Source organism: Olea europaea, unplaced genomic scaffold, assembly GCF_002742605.1.
Source record: "Olea europaea var. sylvestris unplaced genomic scaffold, O_europaea_v1 scaffold2968, whole genome shotgun sequence".
Taxonomy (NCBI): domain Eukaryota; kingdom Viridiplantae; phylum Streptophyta; class Magnoliopsida; order Lamiales; family Oleaceae; genus Olea; species Olea europaea.
Window position 1 is genome coordinate 23,619 of NW_019248303.1, and position 7,159 is coordinate 30,777.

Below are 7,159 nucleotides of genomic sequence, written 5' to 3' on the forward strand. Positions count from 1 at the left end.
TGGCACGTCTAGAAAAATATCAAACTTTGTTTTTACATGATCAGCAGTAATAGAATGACTAACAAATGTAACAAATTTTCGGAGGCGACGACAATTTGGACCGTAGAGGCAATGGAGCCGTGCGTGAGTTTGTAGTTGTGGAGAGTAGGGTTTGCATTTATATACTATCATACTAATGCTATTATGGGCTAATGGTAAGTAGATTGGCCGAATAAGTCAGGTAGATGTAATGAGGAGGGGAGGGATTTTGTTTTGATTTGAATAGAAAAGTAGTGTAAAGCTCATTATCAATTCAATTTTTTTTTAGCGGGTAATCGGTTCGACGACATAAATACCATACCCGCACCATTACGAACCGATTCATTAAAATCAAAACCATATCCGCCCCATTACACCATCGGTTCGATTTTTTTCGTCCCATTCGATTCGATTAATCGCGATTTTCGATTTTGACGGTTCAAATTTCCATCGCAACTCCTCTTTGCCTAACATTCGTTCCTCCCTTTTCAAACTACGAAAGAAACTCAAAATCTACTGACAAAAATAAAAAATTCCCCACAGATCTCATTTATCTTAGCTCCAAATTCATCCTTCTTCTTTCGAACTATACGAGAACATCAAAATCAAAAGAAAACCCTAAAAAAAGTCCCCACAAGTCTTGTTTACATATGAGAAATTGAAATCCTCAGAAAATACTTTTGCTCTTCTTTTGTATTGTTGTCAACGAAGTGTGTCGAGGGTGTCTATTCTACTTTCTTCATCGTCGTTCAATTTCAAGCTCACTACACAAACAATTACCCACTAAAAAGTTCAGTTTTTCCCTCAGATTCATCCATGGATAGCTTTGCACAATTTCACTCCATGTATTATTTGGACTCCGCGCTATCACCGGTTTGTCTCTCTGCTCTCTCTTCTAGGCAAGTTTCTTTGTTTGAATTATGATAGCGCTTTTCATTTGTTCTGTTATTGTATTGTTTTGTTTTGTTTGATGAATTTTGTAATAGACAACATAGGTTTTTGGAGTTCTGATTGTAGTGTTAGCTTTAACTTTTTAGAGACATTCTGAAGCTTATTTGTGTTTTGAATATGATTTCAAATCGATGAGTTAATATCAGTTTAAATTGGTTTTTGTTGTTTTGGTATTTGATACATGGGTTCAGCTAAACATGTCTTCTTTTTCTTTGTATTGTAATAATTGTTTTCATTGAACTGAAATGATGTTTTCAACTGTTTGACTTGTTGATCGAGTTCTTAATGCTAAAAAAGTATTTTTAATTGATTTTAGTTAGGTTGATAATTTTTTCTGGTTGGGTTTTAAGGTTTTCAGATCTCTGAACCCATAATTTCTTGATTTTCACAACGGCCTATGCAAATTTGATCTAAGTTAAAATATTTTATACTTTGTTCATTGTATTAGGATAAGTAAACTTTTCTATTTGTTTGGATACTTCGAAAGTGGCTATTGTTTCTACCCACTCAAATTCAAATCTTATGCGTAAATACAATCCAAATTCCAACATGTAAAACAAACTTTCCTTCAGTTTTCTGATCGGGATAAGTATACCTAAAATAACATACGAATCCCAGTACCTCAAATCTTAGTTTAGCTTCTTTACCTTGTCCCTTGTGGTTGTGGATGCTTGTGAAAACTTCAAGTTAACATGGCACAGTATGCTTTCCTTGGTTTATTTCTATAAGGTTAGAATATATAGTTAATAATTTAGATTTCTATCAGAATAAACATACCCAAACCGTCAAAAAAATTTCCATACTACTATGTATATGAATACAATTACTCATACATTTATTACACAAAAATAAATGTAATATTTAATTGTTTAAAAAATATTGTTTTTAAGGCTTAACGATACCATATTCACGAAATCAACAAACATGAGCTAACCAAAACCGTCCAAAATTATTCCAAACTAATCATAACACATGAAAATAAATCGACAAACATCAGCTTAGTTGGAATTTTCAACACGGTAGGAAGAATTGAATGAAGAATACACAACAAGAACATCAAAGGAACATACTTTAGGTATTTTGGGATGGACTTCTTAAAAGATCGAAAAAAAAAATTAAAAGAAATTGCAGATTCAACAATAAAACTCCATATAGAAGACGAATAAATTGAAGTAGGGAAGATTATACTTATTGGTATATGTCTAAATTGCCTTAGATTCTTTCGAACAAAAAAAACAAAAGAATCGCAGATTCAACAATAAAACTCCAAAAAGCAGAAACGATGTACTGAAGAGGAAGAAATTGAAGTAGGGAAGATAATACTTACTGGTATATGTCTCAATTGCCTTAGATTCTTTCGATTTTCTTTGTATAATCACGAGAGAGGGCAATTAGGGTTTAAGCAGCAGAGAAAATGAGTTACCAACTGATGCCCTTTTTTGTATGCCTTTTTTATCCTGAAGTAGCTTTTTTTTCAACCAAAGTTTCAGCCAAACCGGTTCATGAACAGTAGAAACTTGATAGGTGTGAAAATTATCAAGTCCCTGTTCAAGATATAGGCCCCGTTTATTTCCCATTAATATAAGAATGAGAATGAAAAATATAGCTGTTACAGACCTCACACAAGAGATAGAAATTCAAATATGGTAACTTGATGTGATAGATGATGGTCATATTTTTTATTTTAATGGTCGAATAATGGGAAACAACCAGGGGCATAGTGAAGTGTAGGGGACCTAATTGATATTTTTTTCTTATTTGTTGTGTAGGGTTCGATTCTGCTTTAAAGAAAGACAGATAAGTTCTATTATGGTCTAATAAAGAAGGCTTCTATCAGTGCTATTGTGGTCCATTAACAACCCAAATTATATTCTCACAAGGGGGTGGGGGTTAAAGAAGAGCATAAGAACAATATTATTAGGTAGGGATGGCTATGAATGCTATTCAAGTTTCAACACCATCTTATCCTTTCTGTGGTTTCTAAATTTCCACGTACACAATTGCCAATGATTCTCGGGTTGAAAGTTGACGAGGAGACTTTTGAGTAATGTTATTTATTACCACTAATTTTTAACACCAGTTTAGATGACAACACTAATCGCTAATAACATTAAATTACAAGTGCAATTAAATACAATGAATTATGGTCCATTTAATATGACCCATACCATGTTAAAATTTAAATTGATGTTCAATATCACTGGCAATAGAGAGTATTATTCTAAAACTAATGGTGGTCATTTGTTGGCACATTGTCATGTTTGTATTATATTTCTCTCCCACCGTGTTGGACAATATCTATTTTTGCTAGCAGAAGTTGGCTTGGTGATGCATAGTTAGAAAAAAGAAAAGTTTTGTGACTAAAATGAAACTTCAGCTATTTTTTACCCAAAAATTCCTCATTTGTAAACTCTTTTGTTGATGTTTGAATATTAGAGTTTGAACTTGAACTTGATGCATGATTCTTGTAATCGAATATATATCACATTTGATAAATTATTTGATGCTCTAAATAATTCAAATATGTTCATATAAATGTCTTGTTAAATCGACTAATCCAGATGCAATTAATTATTTGACTTGGAAAAGGAATATATATCAAAAAGTATATGTCAAATAAGTACAAATTAAAGTAGTTAGGTAGAGAAAAAATGTTAAAAAGTAGGGTGGTTGTGGATAAGATGATAATGTTCTTTGTGGGACATTACAAAGTCACACATAAAGTTAGATAGTTGGGAATTGATACATTGAAACATCAAACAATAATTTAAAGTTAGGTTAATGAACATTAAAAAAGTTTGTGATTGAAACTGTTTCTCTACTTTTCCAAACTGTTAGAAAAGGTATTGAAAAAGCCGTGCATTGCCAAGTCTTGTTTGGACCCATGGAATTAAGCATTATCTTCAATTTAATTAAATAGCACAAAGTGTTGAGTATATAAAGTTTTTGCATCCATAGTTCGTTCATCTATGGACTCAATGCTATTGCCCATCAACTCAATGCTTCAAAAGCCAAATTCAACTTATTTACAACACCTCAACAAAACTTTTCTGGACGAGATTTCTTAACTATACTAAAATATAAAGGTTTACGTTCAGTACTTCATACTAGAATTAAACCAAGAATTCCTTAGAACCAGTGTAATTAAGATCGGAGAGTTAGGAAAAAAGGGATGAAACTCTTCATTCCTATGATTGCGTCTAATTTTTTCAATAGGGCAGTTCAATCTAAGAAGCACCACAAATAAGTGATTATCTCATAAGGAACAATACTATTATTGCTACAAGTATGTGGCTTTGAATTGATGGTTGATAGTATACACCTGTCGGTGCATTCTGGAAATTTCGACGCTTTTCCTATCGCTGTCAATCTTCAGCCCAGTTCTTCAATGGTGATCACATTATCAGGAATTCCAACCAAAGAGGGTCCAATTTCTATTCTTGGATGCATTGTCCATTGTTTTGGAGTTATTTCGAGAACATTTTTTTCAAGGATGTAGACAATCTTCTCATTTGGGTAGCTCAAGGGCTTGTGTTTTCTGACCCTTTTCGTAGCCGTGGGTCCGTGAAGTTTAAAAATGTATCTTTTCCTATCGTGTCTGTGGTGCCACCACTACCATTGTTAGTATCACACATCATCGGTGGTGATGGTGCCATGATATTGTACGAAGGTGAGAATTCGTGATGTGTGGATTCATTTGGCTAATGCTGGTACAGTTCCCGTTGAGCACACACGCATAGCATTGTCAGGGAAACACCATGACACTGTTATATCAATTGCTTATGAAATTTTGAACTCAGCCCTCCCTTTGAAACCTGGTGGAAAAGTGACAATACCTGTAACCTTAAAAGCTTGGCAGCTTGGATTGATGGATCCCGATACTGCTGTGGGAAAGAGCCTTTCTGGAAGCATGGGGAAGCAAGTCAAAGATGGGAGCAGCCCAATGTTGTTGCTCCACTATGCACATTTTTTGAAGGTTTGTGAAAGGTCATGGTTTTATTTGTTGGTAATTGGTATTTTCACACTTTGCTTCCACATAGGTTTAAAAAGCCAGCCCAACTTTTATGAGATGACATTTGATTGGTTCAATGCTCCATTATTATATTTATGTTTTGGACATAAGTTTAAAGGGTCTATTAGCTTTTAGAATTTACGAGTAATGATGCTGAAGTCTGTTAGTTTCTGTTGTTTGCATGTGATGGTCTTTTAGCAATGGGACTTTTGAGAGCGTACGCATGTAAAGGAACTTATGCACTGTATTGCCCAAGTATGTGATGTTAGAAACTGTATGTCGTGTCTTGGGCACTAATGTTTGAAGCTAAGTGGCACAATTCAGAAGATATATCATTCAGTTGATATTTCCTATTGTAAGATCGTCCAGAGTAAATTTCTTTTAGTTTCATTGATATGCTTGCAATAATATCATAAGTTTTTGTCTGATGAATTTTCCAATTCTGTTTTCATCTTTATTTTTGGTAGTCTTGCTTTTAGTAGTCAATTTATCTTGTTAGGTCCACTGATTAATTCTGGAGTTCTGCTAGGAGATAAGTCTGCTCCACCTCCTGGTGGACGGCTGGTTATTCCTATAAACATATGCGTCTTGCAGGGCTTGTCTTTTGTGAAGGCTCGTTTGCTATCAATGGAAATTCCAGCTCATGTTGGTGGAACTTATCCCAAACTTGTACAAGTAGAGAGTGGTGATGTAGAAGAAGCTGATGGTTTGGAAAAACAGACTGATAGTTTCGTGAAAATTGATCCTTACAGGGGAAGTTGGGGGCTTCGCTTCCTTGAACTGGAGTTATCTAATCCAACTGACATCAAAGCCGGCCTTGACAATTCGGAGGCCCTAAGCGAGTCGAAAATCTTGAGGCCCCATACTTTGTTTTTCTATGCGTATAGCAATATTTGAAGAAAAATAAACATGTCTATATTTAAATGAAAATTTTGTACAATCTAAAAGATAGAATTGCTAAATAAAATATCACTTACAATCCGAGAGATTAAGCTAGCATCATATTTAGTCTTCTCACGTTTGGAGATGCAAAATTAGTAATCAAACAACTCAAATCAATTTTTTCCAACATTTTTTTCAATAGAAATCATAGCTAATCTATTCAACCTCTCTTGTGACATGGTTGATCGAAAATAAGACTTAATTAATTTTAACTTTGAAAAACTTCTTTCAGCGGAGGCAATAGTGATTGTGATAGTCAATAATATCCTGTAAGCAACCCAAACATTTACAAAACAACAATTCATTCTCTTAATGTAATCTAACACATCAGTTGCTCCATTAATTTCTGTAGATATTGCTTCCCTTAAAACTTTCAACTCAGGAAATAATTTCATTCCATCGATATTGGATATCGTGTCAAATAATTTTCTAGATTAATGTAATGACACTTCATTTTAGCATCATCAATAGATTTAAGCTTTTTCAAATCAAATAAAAATCCAAAAATATCATCATATTCCAGAAATTGTTCAAATATATTTTGAAGCGATGATAGAGCTTGATCTATTTTATATAAGAAATAATTGACCTTGAAAGATTCTTTAACTATTTCTGTCATCTCTCCACAAGAAATCTCATCAAACTGCTTCTTTTTACGTATAACTTTTTTTTTCACGAAATATCGATTCAATGTCTAATTCACTTGCAATCTCTTTAGCATCAATCATGGCCAATTCAAACCCAGTTTCTCTATAGCTTTTGAAAATGAAATGAGCTCTTTTAAATGGTCTATAACAATGTCAATATGGATGTCCTCTGTTTACATATGTTTGCTTACTCTATTAACATTAATCAACACTTCATACCAAACAACCATCCCAAGTAAGAATTCAAAATTCTTCATTTCATATGTTGTCAAACACTCTGTCTCACCTTTTGTCTTAGGATCATCAACTCTTTCCAATTCAAGTAGAGCATTTCTTATTTGTGGAGCTTGAAATCTTATTGCTCTAACACTTTCAACATGACTTTCCCAACGTATTTGAGACAAAGGATTAAGAGTAAAGCCATTTACATTATCTTTAAAAAATTTCCATCTTTTAGTAGATGATGAAAATAGAGTATATATACGTTGCACCACTCCAATGAAAGATTTAGCTTTTGTACAACAAGTAACCATATCACAAAATGCAAGATTGAGACTATGACACCCACAAGGAGTGTAAAATGCTCTAG

At 33.5% G+C, this 7,159-nt stretch overlaps 1 pseudogene; it reads left to right on the plus strand.

Moving 5' to 3' along the window:
* The first annotated feature begins 2,896 nt into the window (after positions 1–2,896).
* LOC111384665 overlaps positions 2,897–7,159 on the plus strand; it is a 10,363-nt pseudogene continuing 6,100 nt past the window's right edge.